The sequence below is a fragment of the Doryrhamphus excisus genome, linkage group LG8 (assembly GCF_037039965.1).
Source record: "Doryrhamphus excisus strain RoL-2023G ecotype Guam linkage group LG8, RoL_Dexc_Guam_v1.1, whole genome shotgun sequence".
Taxonomy (NCBI): Eukaryota; Metazoa; Chordata; class Actinopteri; order Syngnathiformes; family Syngnathidae; genus Doryrhamphus; species Doryrhamphus excisus.
In genome coordinates, this window is record NC_136364.1 from 21,582,810 (window position 1) to 21,597,601 (window position 14,792).

Consider the following 14,792-nt stretch of genomic DNA (forward strand, 5'->3'; position numbering starts at 1 on the left):
GATGAAATACTTTGGAGAGATTGGGCGGGCCGTATTCAAACACTTGGCGGGCCGGATGTGGCCCCCGGGCCGTAGTTTGCTCACCCCTGCTTTAGACCTTCCTCCACAGCGTTATTAAGTGCTTGAAGGAATCTGCAATGATCTTTCCTTGACTCTCCAGCACCTTATTGAGACCCATTAAATTGATCCACCAGCAGCAGTTCCAGTCCCTGACACATCTTACAAGTCAGTTAGTATTTTACATGTAAAGGTGTCCAATACGTACACCGACCGGTCTTCATTCTTTGTTAGAGTATGTGCAGGTAGACAGCAAAGTAATGATGACTTCATTAGGCTCAGTCCCCACACGGGGAATAAAAAAAAAAAGAGGTAGTTTTGTACATTTGTACCATTTACAGCGCTGCAGATCATTGTGATTTCATATCGTAGCAAAGATTCCCATTGGACTGACGATGGCAGAATGGAGCATCTCACCAGAGATCTCTTTAGTTTTCGTCTATTGAGCAAATGAATGGTGATAATGTTGGTCCTCACATTCGGTCCTGATTGAATCCTATTGTGTTTTATACTGTACAGATGCATGCAGGGACTTTGCCCATGAATGAACCCCTTTGTGTTAATCACAGCGTATTAAACACGTATTGCATCCCTCACATCATCATTCATCATTGTCCATTAATAATCAAATCATATTCAAATGAACCTATGCAAATATTTCCATCAAGGGCCCCATACTTCCCTCATTGTGTTGAATCTCAGCTCTGTTATCGAATTAGCTTGCATATGAATGTTATATTTTAAAATGTGTACATTCCTGTGGATTATCATCTCTAAAATTATGAGACATTTTACTCCTTGGGTTGTGTGGTTGATCCATTTTCGAGATTGGAAGGGGTCTTCATGTGTCGTTAAAGATGAACGCATGAATCATTCATAACGGGAGCCTCTCAGTATGATGGGTGCCTCGTCTCACCCTCCTCCTCAATCTCTGTCAGCGGCTCTGCTCTCACATCTGAATGCATACAATAATGGAGGGACACCTCGTTTTGGTCTGTTTTATTTTGCCACTCATTGCAGTAGTCATACTATATTTGCAAGAACTGCAAATATTACAAATGACTAATTCAAAATTTAATTTGCCACATGTCTCACACAATGTTGAATTCATGTTCTGGTTACAGTAATAGTAGTTCTGCTAATAGTAAGTAAGCCTGTTTGTCAGTATTTGGGGGCTAACGATAGGGGTGTCATGAGATCTCACCAGAGTAAAACCAGCCAGTAGTCCATCAGGCAGTGAGGTACATACACGTAATATGAAAGTGGTAGTGAGCGAGGCAGGATTTGAACCACACATTAAGTACTTTATGCACACTATAAATCTTGCAATCCCAACTTGTAGCTGTTTCTTACACTGGATTTCAACACCTGCCGCTATGTATGTTATTTTCCAAGCAGAAGCTGTAGTAATTCTACATTTGATCAAAGTTACTTAAAATTGTCAGATCAAAACAAAATTGCTGCGTGAAACTATCAAAACATGTGGCAGTATTATCACCAATTTGGATATTCAGTACTTCCCCAGAGCGCACTCGAAGCATCATGGGATACGTAGTTCTTTTAGCGTATAGATAGATAGATAGATAGATAGATAGATAGATAGATAGATAGATAGATAGATAGATAGATAGATAGATAGATAGATATACTTTCTTTATTGTCATTGCACAATAACACAGCAGTGAAATTGCCAACAAAATGTTGTTGCTTGGCTTTCGTATAATAATATTATATATATTATAATAATATATTATATATTTTTTTATAATATTTATAATATTTTATAATAATAATTAAAATAATATATTGTATATAATAATAAATAATAATGTGGAGAATAAATAGATTACATGAAATATGGACAATGTACAGCGTAAACAGTAATTTGTACAAACAATTTAAATAATTTAGAATTACCATCATTATTTTAACTTTTACTATTTCTAGCTGTAGTTTCAATTTGTGGAATAAGGTTCAACAGTTAAAAGCATCACGCTTAGGTCATGCATGCATGCAAACTTATAAAACATTTCAAAATGTACCTGTTTTGTGACTACTTTTGTGTGTTATGTCCACTTGTCCAGTCCTATATTTTGTCATTGTAGTTTTCTTTAAAATATTGTCTCATAAACCCAATATCATCATGACAGCGCAAGTTGAAACACGACTTATTCGGTGTACCAACAAAATGGCAAGCGCCTATTCCAGGTTATAAAGTCCTCTGGAATATAGAAGTGAAGTTTTTAGCTCTAGTGGCATTTGTGAAAGGGCATGTGGAGGTTATTTCTGTGTGTGTGTGTGTGTGTGTGTTGTTAACAGATTTGTAAACAGGCTTGTCTGTGAGACAGACAGAAAGCAACAAAAATAAAAACCCAATGACATCTCTCACTGAAATGGAATCTGTTATAGTCATGTTTGGAAAATCCTCGGGAGGTTTTCCGAGTAAAAGCACTGAAAGCTGCAATCCAAGATGGACTGAATGAAGAAATGTGTTGCTGCAAAAAGCATCGCTTTGATTTTCACAGGAAAATGAACTCACGGTCCCTTCAGCATATTTTCATCATTTTAAACTTGCCTTTTTTCTCTGTCCAGATCCATGTTTTTATGTTATAAACTGAAGTGAAATATATAATATAGCCCATTTGCAACCATTCTGTATTCAGATTCATACAGTATTGATGCATCGATTCGGGAGCATAATTATTGTACTTTTGTGGCTTATAAATGCGAAGTTATGTAATGTATTCATTCATTCATTTTCTACCGCTTATCCTGACGAGGGTCGCGGTGGTGCTGGAGCCTATCCCAGCTATTTTCGGGCGAGCGGCGGGGTACACCGTGGACAGGTGGCCAGCCAATCACAGGGCACATATAGACAAACAACCATTCACACTCACATTCATACCTATGGACAATTTGGAGTGGCTAATTAACCTAGCATGTTTTTGGAATGTGGGAGGAAACCGGAGTACCCGGAGAAAACCCACGCATGCACGAGGAGAACATGCAAACTCCATACAGAGATAGCCGAGGGTGGAATTGAACCCTGGTCTCCTTGCTGTGAGGTCTGCGCGCTAACCACTCGTCCGCCGTGCCGCCCATACATATTTTATGAATCTAAAAATAAGCTAAAAGTAGCCCCTGCAAATTATGGAGGACCAAAACTGCCAAAATAATAAATAAATAAATAAATAAATAAATAAAAGTGAAAATAAAAACAAAAATGAAAAAAACAATAAAAAAATTAAATACAAAAAAATAAATATAAATGGAAATAAAAACAAAAATAAAAAATATATACATAAATAAATAAATAAAAGCAAAAATAAATACAAAAATAAAAAACAAGATTCAAAAATTATTTTTTTTGTTTTTATTTCCATTTATATTTATTTTTTGTATTTAATTTTTTCTTTTTTTTTCATTTTTGTTTTTATTTCCACTTTTATTTATTTATTATTTTGGCAGTTTTGGTCCTCCATAGCAAATAAGGCGGATCTTCTTTATATGAAATCTTACAATTAAATTTTAATCATAAATGTAATGTATGACTAAAGCCTGTGTGCATTTTTGCTTTTATATTAGTGTATACTCCATAAAGCACATATGAAACCAAAGCTTTACCTTGCAGAACATGGACTTATGTGCCAGTGAGATAATATATGCAATACATAATATGTATAATGTGTAAGTTGATTGCATGTATAACTCAAGTAACTAATGTCTTTGTTTGCCTTAACATAGCAATGTGTGCCTCATGCGTGCACATGGCTTCTTTAAATTAATTCATGTGAATTATGTACAATGTTGAGGTCGCGTACGGTTCACAGAGCGCTGGTGCTATAGAAGTGTATGATGCAATCCGTGCAAATAAACACATTTTCAAGCAGAATGGCTGAAAAAGGCATCGCCGCGTGCATTCCCGTGCGTATGTGCTCGCTTGGACAATAAATATTGTTGTTGTCACGAGGGGGGGGGGGGAAATATGTTAGTTGTTGGGAGTTTGAGCGCCCGCTGATGTGGCACTGAACTTTAAATTACACACCTCCTTAGCTGCACAATGCATGCGGATTAACGCTGGTTCGCATATGTGCTCCATTACGCTGTAATCTGAATCTGGTGTGTGAATTGCTGGCCTGACCGTGTGTGTGTGTGTGTGTGTGTGTGTGTTTGTGTGTTTGTGTGTGCGTATTCTCCCACATGGCCCAGGTGGCATGAGGAGGCATGGCTTCCGGCTTCCAACGTGAACGCACAAGCAAACTCCGGTGGTTGACTGCACGTTTCTGTGGATGATTAGATTACGTAAGAAAACACTGCAGAGCTCTAATAGTTGGTAAACCCAGATTACGCGGGATTATCATCCCTTTTGCTCCGCCTCTGTTGTGCCCGTGTATGTTTGTGTTTATGAGTGTGTGAGTTGAGGAGAGTGGATGATGGAGGATGAAACGGGACGAGGTTGGGGAGGGGAAAGGAGTGATGTGTGTGTGTGTTGTGTGGGTGGGGTGGGTGGTTTGAATGATGCCACAAACACCAGAGCCAGATGGGACAGAACCCCTAAGCAGCTTAGTGTCGCAGTAATCATGCAGGCTAAGTTGCCATCAATGGTGTATGTGCAGATTTGCAGAGTGTGAGTTGCATGCATGTAAATGTGCTTTTGTGCATGTTTATATTTTTTTTAGTTGTATAGAAGAAGAGGAGGGCGAGTAAGAAGTGGCCCGGACATTCTCATGCAATCTAAACACTGGAAGAAACAATCACTGACATAACAGTAAAACGGCGGCGAGGTAACTGTAGTGTACGTCACGCTCCGTGGATGTTAGCCTCAAGTGATCCCAAATCAATAGAATTCACTCAATAACAATTGGCTTTGCTCTGCTGTTTGCAATTGATCACAAAAGGGTGAAAAAGATCGGAGGGCATTCATTATTATTGCCAATATACAAAGTATTGGGAATGTGCTTTTATAGAAAACACATTTATTGCACATTAAAGCTCTTCAAAGGATTTTCTGGTAGTTTCATTTTTGTACGAAAAGAGAGAGAGAGACCCGCTGACTTCAAAAAAGAAAGACAAAACTGCAAAACCCACGAGAGACGTGCATGAATGCATTTACCTACATGAATATTCAATAATTGCGCCGCAGCACTTTACAAAGGGAGGTAATCACTGATTTATTTATTCGTGTTTTTTGAGATGCTCCGCAATTATACCACAGCAGGCAAGCTGTTTGGTTTCACCCTCCCCTGCTCTGTAGTAGCTCCGTGATAGAGATGCCACTGGTTGACTCTAACACCCTAATATTGATTTGGACGAATCCATAGTGATGATTGTTCTGGTGGAGGTATAATAATGGTGATCAATAAATGACTGCAAAGTGATATGTTGCTCTCCATTGTACGGATTGCTCACTATCCCCGTATGTGTCCGAAAACCTCATTAGAAATATGTCTGTTCCAATTATTCACTTTTGATTGCAGCAAAAGGAACTATCCCTAGCTCCCACGTCGCACAAATTTACTTTCACTGTGTCACAAACTTTCGCTCGCTCTCGTTTCTCGCCATCTCCGGAGAAGAGCGTTTGAGATACAGTTTCACTTTTGATGGGATTAATTTCAATATAAATGAACGGAAAAGCTTTTATTGGTCCAATGAGTGAAAATTTCACACAGTGCGAGCCCTTGATGTCAAAGACTATCCACAAAGAGAGCGGGGATGGGGTTGGGTGGGGTGGGGGGGACAAGCCACTGAAGTCATTAGCAGCTGTAGCAAGTAATGAAATTATATTGTCAGTCACTGCACGGATCAATACATGCTGGGGTTCTTATTTAGCCATTTGAAATGTGCACTCATGGACCATTTCTGGAACGCGCCATGAAGAAGGAGGGAATGAGCGAACGATGTGTTAATGTGCTAGCTCGTCTTTTCTGCATTCTCCATCCAACCAATAGAGTCACGGCTAAGATGGAGCCCACCACAGCTTATTTCGGAGAGGCAGGGTACACCCTGGATTGGTCGCCAACCAGTCGCAGGTGATATGGTAATGGTAATGGTAATGTTAATGGTAATGGTAATGGTAATGGTAATGGTAATGGTAATGGTAATGGTAATGGTTTTATTTCATTTGAACATGCATCAGATTACAATTGAGTGCATCCCATAATCAGTTCCCAGTTCCGCATGTCCAAAAGGAGTAGGAAGAAGCAAAGCTTATTAAATCCTACCCCTCCATCTGGTACTTTTACAATCAGTAACTGTTACATTTGTTCACTTCCTGCTTTCCTAATTTAATTTAATTTAATTTAATTTAATTTAATTTAATTTAATTTAATTTAATTTAATTTAATTTAATTTAATTTAATTTAATTTAATTTAATTTAATTTAATTTAACTTAATTTAATTTAATTTAATTTAATTTAATTTAATTTAATTTAATTTTTGTCACGTACCAAAGTACGAGGTGACTTATCTTTACTAAAAGTATGTTCACTTCCTGCTTTCCTAATATAATTTTATTGTTTTTTAATTTAATTCTAAATTAAATTAAATTAAATTAAAGTAACTGTTACATTTTTTCACTTCCTGCTTTCCATAATACAGTTTAAGGGTTTTTCTTTTTGAATTTTTAAATTTTGTAATTATTTTGTCCCGTACCGAAGTACAAGGTGATATGACCATGCAATGACATTATGTGTACCATAGTAACTGTCCATATAGTGATATATATAGCATATATATGCTATATATATATATATCGACAACCACTCATACCAAAATTTTTTCTCAATCAGAAATCACTCCACACTCTTTATTGCTCTCTGATTCTACCATATCTTACTTATTGTGTGGAAATGTGGGCTAATAACTATAAAAGCAATCTTCACTCGCTAAATGTACTGCAAAAAAAGGTCAGTAAGGATAATTCATAATGCCGCCTACAGAGAACATACTAACTCCTTATTTCTAAAATCACAAATACTTCAACTTGCTGATATAGGTCATCTTCAAACAGCTAAAATAATGCATAAGGCTAAAAATAACCAATTAGCTAAAAATGTCATCCAATACTTCTCTACAAGAGAGGAGAAATATGATCTCAGGGAAGAAGTACATTTGAAACACTTCTATGCTAGGACTACGTTAAAAAGCCATAGCATTTCAGTATGTGGAATCAAACTATGGAAACTATGCAAACTATTCAAGAAACAATACAAGCAGTTGATGTTTGCTAAATACAAGGATGAAGAGTCTTGAACCAGTCATGATGTGCTATATATATCACTATATTGACACTTACTATGGTACCCATTATGGCATTGGATGCTCATATCACTGAGTACTTTGGTACGGGACAAAAAATAAAAAATTAAAAAAATGTTTAAAAACACCCAAAAAATTAATAAAAATTAATTTAAGAAATTAATAAATAAAATAAATTAGCTAAATCCAAGGATGAAGAGTCTTGAACCAGTCATGATGTGCTATATATATCACTATATTGACACTTACTATGGTACACATTATGGCATTGGATGCTCATATCACCTTGTACTTCGGTACGAGGTGCATTATAAAAAAAAACAAAAAAAAAACCTTAAACTGTATTATGGAAAGCAGGAAGTGAACAAATGTAACAATTAGTGATTGTAAAAGTATCAGATGGAGGGTAGGATTTAATAAGCTTTGCTTCTTCCTACTCCTTTTGGACATGTGGAACTGGGAACTGATTATGGGATGCACTCAATTGTAATCTGATGCATGTTCAAATGAAATAAAACCATTACCATTACCTGTGGACAATTTGGAGTCTACAATTTACATTTTATATCGGGAGGAGCCGGGGAACGTGGATAAAACACACACATCCACACACACTTTTACCCCATTTGGTAAAAAAAAATCCTTCCATGGGTAAACCAAGTGACCGGTACTAATATGAATGGCACTGAAAAGCAGATTTAGTTTGAAAATGCTCAGTAAAGCACGGGGACAACATTGAGAGACAACGAGGCTGAAGGAGATCAATACATATTTTCTCAGTCAATGTTAAACCCATTTAAAGTCACATAGAGCCACAATTTATATTTGCCAACAGTTGCCCTCGCCCCCTCGGCCAGTAATCACTGAGTTTCATTAGACAGCTCCGGCTTCCTTCACGTCTGAGGGTTTAAAGTCACACTCACCATTCCGTGTGTTTAGCGACGCCATTGATTTCTCAGCAGATACCCCATGAGAGCCTCGGCGTTCCCACCCGTAGCGTCATACATCATCATACGAATATGAGGACTTCCACTATTTTTATCATCATACTTTGTTTTACATCGATTATATTTTAAATGTAGGATGCTTCACATTCATACTCCTTTGACTTTGCTGTCACAGAGCAAATATGCACTTCATGGGGCTTTTGTGGTTCCAGAAGTGGATCGATAACGTGTGTGACTGCATCTGCACTAATTAGGTGATGAATGCCTTCATTCTATGTGTAGCCCCGAGCTAGGAATAGCTCAGCTGATGATTGAGGGGTGTACTGTAAGCCCGGAGCGTTTGCGTCAGAGCTTGTAGTAAAAAAAAAAAAAAAAAAAAAAAAAACGTGAGAATGATACTCAACTTCAGAAACTCCGCCCGCTGTCTGGTGTGCGCATTTGCAGCCGGACAATCAGAAGCGACGAGCCATCTGCCCGGTTGCTACCATTTTTCTGTACTTTGAATGTGATGTCAGCACATTGAGCGCTCAGCATTAACAACCCCCCCCCCCCCACCCCTTTAGATGGATGCTAAGCTCCATTAATAATACCACAGTCTTTCTGCCCAGCTCATATGGATTTTTCATTCCAGACAGGCTATAGTACGGGAGGCAGAGAGCGATAGAGCTGGAGAGAGTGTAAGATGGATCATAGGGGGATCATGTATGATAGCTTTCATATCTACACGCTGACTAAATCGACAGTGGGCGTTGTCTCTTTAAGCTATGTTTGGAACGTTTGGAACGTTGAAAGACTCAGTAAAATTTACTCATATTTATCATAATTTTGCAACAAAGTTAATTAACTATTGTGCTAAATGAAATGCATTATTTATGTTGTGGGTCTGTATTGCATAAAACACAATATATTTTTCAAGCAGCATATTGTATGCAAACTGGGAAATGTAATCAATCAATACGTTTTTGATGTAACTATGATGAACTCCACCCAAGGTTACTATGGAAATGCTAGACATGAAAAAGATTATGTATTGCCAAAGAATATGCAGGTTAGCGGTCTTCAACTTGGACCATTGCTGGTAGGTTTGAGCATATGGACGTCTACAATAATCCCTCGGTTATCACGTTTAATTCTTTCCACACCCGACCGCAATAAGTGAATATCCGTGAAGTAGGATTCAATATTATTACATTTTATATTTAGAGCATAGAAAAAAACGACCTCACAGCTAGGAGACCAGGGTTCAATTCCACCCTCGGTCATTTCTGTGTGGAGTTTACATGTTCTCCCCGTGCATGTGTGGGTTTTCTCCGGGTACTCCGGTTTTAATTGGCGACTCCAAATTCTCCAAATTATTTCCTAGCTAGCCTTTTGAGTGTTAAGCTGCTGTGTGATGAGTTTTGCGTTCGTTGGAAGACGACACTGTGATGTAGACTGTTCTATTGGTCAATGACATCCTGCCATTTCCAACGGGTTAACATTGTAGACATTGAGTGGTTAGCGCGCAGACCTCACAGCTAGGAGACCCGGGTTCAATTCCACCTACGGCCATCTCTGTGTGGAGTTTGCATGTTCTCCCCGTGCATGCGTGGGTTTTCTCCGGGTACTCCGGTTTCCTCCCACATTCCAAAAACATGCTAGGTTAATTGGCGACTCCAAATTCTCCAAATTATTTCCTAGCTAGCCTTTTGAGTGTTAAGCTGCTGTGTGATGAGTTTTGCGTTCGTTGGAAGACGACACTGTGATGTAGACTGTTCTATTGGTCAATGACATCCTGCCATTTCCAACGGGTTAACATTGTAGACATCGAGTGGTTAGCGCGCATACCTCACAGCTAGGAGACCAGGGTTCAATTCCACCTTCGGCCATCTCTGTGTGGAGTTTGCATGTTCTCCCCGTGCATGCGTGGGTTTTCTCCGGGTACTCCGGTTTCCTCCCACATTCCAAAAAACATGCTAGGTTAATTGGCGACTCCAAATTCTCCAAATTATTTCCTAGCTAGCCTTTTTAGTGTTAAGCTGCTGTGTGATGAGTTTTGCGTTCGTTGGAAGACGACACTGTGATGTAGACTGTTCTATTGGTCAATGACATCCTGCCATTTCCAACGGGTTAACATTGTAGACATCGAGTGGTTAGCGCGCAGACCTCACAGCTAGGAGACCCGGGTTCAATTCCACCTTCGGCCATCTCTGTGTGGAGTTTGCATGTTCTCCCCGTGCATGCGTGGGTTTTCTCCGGGTACTCCGGTTTCCTCCCACATTCCAAAAACATGCTAGGTTAATTAGCGACTTCAAATTGTCCATAGGTATGAATGTGAGTGTGAATGGTTGTTTGTCTATATGTGCCCTGTGATTGGCTGGCAACCAGTCCAGGTTGTACCTCACCTCTCGCCCGAAGACAGCTGGGATAGGCTCCAGCACCCCCCGCGACCCTCGTGAGGAGAAGTGGTGGAAAATGAATGAATGAATGAATATTTAGAGCTTAGAAAACCTGTTTATGATCGTCTAACTAGGGTTTGTACCATTATTAGAAACCTTTAGACATGAAATAGCACCCCTATAGTCACCTTTACAATTATTCTTTGTCTACACCACATTGTGTAACGCTGATGCGAAGGTTATGGGATCTCTGAAGGGACGCAATAAGAACATTCTAGTTAACCAGGTAGTATCCAGTTTATTTATACTAAACTTAAGAAAGAACCTAAAAAAATTGACCATAGTCAGTCATGAAATTTATCATTTATTTCGTATTTTTAAAAAAATGTTATGTTAACGTTTTTTTTTAATTTAATTTTATTCACCAGACAGCGACTGATTGCCGGACTCTGCTCAGTGCCTGTCAGTCACACCCAAAGCAGTCTCAAAGGACACACACACACACACAAAGACAATCAATGGGCTTGTGTTTGTCGAGCAACATATTCCCCTCCCACACACAAGTGTCCATCCTCCCCACTCGCCATCTAAACCACCGAGCCTCCGACCAGTCTCTGGGCAGTTGATACACTGAAGGTATCGATTCCTCCATATTAACGTGGTGTCCATGAAAAGCCTCAGGCAGGAGAGCAGGAAGAAAGAACGGCAGGAGATGGGAATAAAGAGGAGGAAGATGATGTGAGGTGTACGATAATAAGGAGTCAACTACAGTAGATAAGCGCAGAGGGAGGGGCGGGCAGGAAGAAAAAGAAGCGATGCACGGCGCCTCGCTTGATACTCCAAAAGATGCATGTCAGCGTTGAGCGAGGCCGAAATTTCAAAGCACATTCTGGCCTTTGAAATGTTAACAAGCAGAATGAGTTGCTTGGTGTCATACCAGTTGGGTTTGCGTGTGATTATTCAAATAGTCGTATAATGGGATGGCGTATTGGCTGTCCGTGATGAAGCATTTGATTATCATTTGGAAAGACACTCATTTTCATGTACTCTCATTTTCTACTAGTCTTTCATCAATTTGCATTCTAGAAATTGTCCTCCAGTAATATTCAACTGGTGTCTGGACTGATGTTAATGCTTGGATTTTCCCATTTATTGTGTCCCTATAGAGCAACTAAATGGTGGGGGGTGGCAGATTCTGCCCAGCACAATAAATGATACTGTTTTGCGATGGAATACAACAATTAGTCAAAAAATATGCCTATTAAACCAAAGGTTATGTATTTTCATTCATTCATTTTCTACTGCTTTTCCTCACGAGGGTCACTGGTGTGCTGGAGCCTATCCCAGCTGTCTTCGGGCGAGAGGCGGGGTACACCCTGGACTGGTCGCCAGCCAATCACAGGGCACATATAGACAAACAACCATTCACACTCACATTCATACCTGTGGACAATTTGGAGTTGCTAATTAACCTAGCATGTTTTTGGAATGTGGGAGGAAACCAGAGTACCCGGAGAAAACCCACGCATGCACGGGGAGAACATGCGAACTCCACACAAAGATGGCAGAGGGTGGGGAAAGACAAAATAAGAAGCCAAAAAGTTACCACTTCCACACAAAATAGGAGGAGAACTCATTCATTCATTCATTTTCTACTGTTTATCATCACGAGGGTCGCAGGGGTGCTGGAGCCTATCCCAGCTGTCTTCGTGCGAGAGGCGGGGTACACCCTGGACTGGTGGCCAGCCAATCCCAGGGCACATATAGACAAACAACCATTCACACTCACATTCATACCTATGGACAATTTGGAGTTGCTAATTAATCTAGCATGTTTTTGGAATGTGGGAGGAAACCGGAGTACCCGGAGAAAACCCACGCATGCACGGGGAGAACATGCAAACTCCACACAGAGATGGCCGAGGGTGGCATTGAACCCTGGTCTCTGTGAGGTCTGCACGCTAACCACTCGTCCACCGTGCAGCCGTTATTTATTTTTTCGGGCATGAAAATAAAACGGCTAAATGAACCAAAAAACGCATTCAAAGATGAAACATAGTATTCTGTACTAGGTGTCAGTAGTTATTGTAATGTTTGGTGAGACACATTAGCATCAGACTTGATCGACAACAGGTTTGAATTATCACACAACAGGCACAATAATCCCCGATAAAACAATAATAATAAAAACATGGACTACTACTTTTATGGCTGTTACCCACGCAGAGCTAAAATTCAACTCTGAACCTCCGACGCCACTTCTTGTCTAAGTCTTAAACGTCTTACTTACTCTTATGTGTACTATATTGGATAATAGGAGTGTAAATGCGACTATAGGGGTGTTACTTCATGTCTAGAGGTCTCTGACAATGTTAAAACCTGTATTTAGAAGGTTGTAAACTGGTTTCTGAGCTCTAACAAGGAAAAATTCACTTATCAGGTTGGGTCTGGAACCAATTAAGCATTGACTTCTGATTTCAATGTAAGTAAATAAAAAACATAAGTCATCAAGTGCGAAAAAAAATAACATTTTTATGGTTTCAGTTTCGGCCCTTAGAGGGCAACCATAACTGCGATGTGGTAAAAACGACCTTGAAATGTTTGTTGTAATAATTTCATGTATAAAGTCATCAAAACAACTATAACAGTGCACAGTAAACTAATAAACCACCTATATATTTTTTTATACTGCAAACTTACGATAATCCATCCATCCCTTTTCTGGGTCGTGGGTGAGGTGTACCCTGACTTTGAACAAGATGCCAGGGTACACTCTGGACCGGTCGCCAGCCAATCACATATGTACATATGTACAATCATTCACACGCAAACATATAGACTCTAATATTAACCTAACATGCTGTGAGGCCAGCAGGCTAACCACCAGGGCGCCTTTTCAATTTATTCTCTATGAAAACTTCAAATGTTGCCTGAAATAGCACGAGAGGCGTCTTGCAGCAGCGCTCACCTGTACCGTCCCTCTGAGGCTTGGTGCATGCGGCTAAAGTCTGGTTCAGAACAATACAGTGTTCAACTATTTGTAGCATTTCCTACTCAATTCTCAGGAGTATACATCCCCTCCTTTATGGCGTGAATCTCCCCAAATAATCTCTTGTGTTTTGCTGCACAAGGATATGCTCGAAACCAGGTAAAAAAAAAACAAAACACAGCAGCTGAGCGATTATGTAATTAGTGCCTGACCTCTTCACGGTGTGGCGCGGCAAAAAACGCTGTTTTGTCGGGGTGTTTAAAACATTAGTCGGTTCGGAGGGGAGCTGCAGCTTTCCTCTAATGGGCAGCACGTGTGACTCCTCACTCATCAGCTGTTAGCCTCTTCTGCCTTCCTTCCCTTCGTCTTTCACACGCCACAAACGCACACTCGTTTCCGCTTTTCATTGTAAACTTTCTCTTTTGTGGAGGAGAAGGAGAAGGCGTGATTGCCAGCCATATGGCAACGCCGGGGGCGTCCGGAGCAGATGTGCTTGGCATTGGGGCTCTGCTCCATCAAGCGCATGCCTACACACAAACGTACACACACAGCAAGACGCACACAGAGGCTGACGTGGAGCATGTTAACAAGGATGAGGTCACAACTCTGTCAACGTGATAACGGAACTCGCTGTCAGGTTAATTCATTCATTCATTTTCTACCGCTTTTTCCTCACAAGGGTCGTGGGTGGTGCTGGAGCCTATCCCAGCTGTCTTAGGGCGAGAGGCGGGGTAGACACTGGACTGGTCGACAGCCAATCACAGGGCACATATAGACAAACAACCATTCACACTCACATTCATACCTATGGACAATTTGGAGTCGCTAATTAACCTAGCATGTTTTTGGAATGTGGGAGGAAACCGGAGTACCCCGAAAAAAAACCCACGCATGCACGGGGAGAACATGCAAACTCCACACAGAGATGCCCGAGGGGGGAATCGAACCTGGGTCACAGCATATAATTATTCTCTATAATAATGCATTCTTTGTTAATATTTTTGGGTGTCTGGAACAGATTCGTTGGATTTACATTCATTCCTATGGGAAAAAAATGGCTCAGTTTTTATAGTTTTTTTCACACATAGACAAACAACCATTCACACTCACATTCATACCTATGGACAATTTGGAATGTGGGAGGAAACCAGAGTACCCGGAGA

General features: G+C 40.1%; 1 protein-coding gene across 1 annotated transcript in view; it reads left to right on the forward strand.

Moving 5' to 3' along the window:
* Nucleotides 1-14,792, forward strand: part of igsf11 (immunoglobulin superfamily member 11) — a 140,361-nt gene that overhangs the window by 81,459 nt on the left and 44,110 nt on the right. The gene's annotated exons all lie outside the window — the stretch shown is intronic.